Genomic DNA, 1,347 nt, shown 5'->3' on the forward strand with positions numbered 1-1,347 from the left:
CCCCCCCCCCCGTGGTTTAATTTCTGTTTAACAAACTAAAATCAATAAAGGCAATAACGTTGCCGGCAGCTGGTGAGAACTTTGGCTTTTTAAAAACGGGGTTAATAAACAAGTTCAGCAGCAGAGATTAAAAAAAAAGAAAAAGATTGTGGACGGTACGAGTTAACAGGCGAAGTTTACAGGTCCTTCTGTTGAAGAGTCGCTGACGCGAAGCATTCTGTGTTTTCGGCCGCTACGGGAGGACTCTTTGGGTTGGTTTTTTTTTTCGTTTTCGAAGACAAGATGCGTTTTGAAGCGGAGGCGTGGAATTTGAAAGATGTCTGTTTTTGTAGCGCGAGACAAGAGCGGTCCAAATTAAGAGCTCGTTACATTGCAGATTCCCGTTTTGAAACTTGACACGTTCAAAGGCAGCTGTGTGGGGAAACTGGCACCCGCGCAACAAATGATTGGGCCGATTGCGGGATGATGTTGTTTTTAGTGTTTCACAGCCGTGCACATAATTCAAAACACTGCTATGATGTGACTTACTGGAGAAAGATGCTCAGTATTAAAGTTTTCAACCACACAAATGTTGAAATTAAACAAAACACGCTGCAGTAGTTAATAGGCTTCATGGTTGGCAGGTGTCAAAAATCAATCCACAGATCATCGAACCTTTAACAGACAGAACCTTTATCTGCTGTTTCTGAGTCATCCCTGCCATCCCACTCCCTCCTTCATACCTTAGTACCTTATGCCCCTTTTTCCACCGGACTATAAGGCGCATTAAGCGAAACAAAACAGCCTCCTGTCTTTCTGGAGGATGCTGCTCCGACGTAAGCGTCAATTATAAACGCCTCCACCGCCGTGCACGGAGCCGTGCACGGAGCCGTGCACGACTCTGAGCCTTAAAGCTGCGAGCGGTGCGGCTTTGTAGTTTAATCAAAGTCGTACTAAAACATCACGACTTCTCGCATCTATAAGGAGCTCCGGATTATAAGACGCACTGTGGTTTTTTGAGAAAACTGAAGGCTTTTAATTGCGCCTTATAGTCCGGAAAATACGGTAATTTTCATGGATGTTGTTTCTAACAGAACTCCAGGAAAGATCCGAGTTGTCCCTTGCAGCGAAAAGCCTGATGAGTGATTAGTTGTTCAGTGATTCATGTTATAGACGAGCCGTTTTTATTCTTCTCCCTTTAGAGCATTTATTTTTTAAATATTTGGGTTATGGAGAAAGTTTGACAACAGCATTTTTTTTATTATTATTATTTGTGCAAGTTCCTCCAACCCTGCATTCCTTTCAGGATCTGACAAGTCCTTATATTTTTGAAACACCTACTCCAGCAGGAGATGCACCCCCCCCCCC

General features: G+C 43.7%; 1 protein-coding gene across 2 annotated transcripts in view; it reads left to right on the forward strand.

Annotated features, from left to right (window-relative positions):
* Positions 1-1,347, forward strand: part of pcxb (pyruvate carboxylase b) — a 393,092-nt gene that overhangs the window by 323,262 nt on the left and 68,483 nt on the right. The window lies entirely within an intron of this gene.

Source organism: Kryptolebias marmoratus, linkage group LG7, assembly GCF_001649575.2.
Source record: "Kryptolebias marmoratus isolate JLee-2015 linkage group LG7, ASM164957v2, whole genome shotgun sequence".
NCBI lineage: Eukaryota > Metazoa > Chordata > Actinopteri > Cyprinodontiformes > Rivulidae > Kryptolebias > Kryptolebias marmoratus.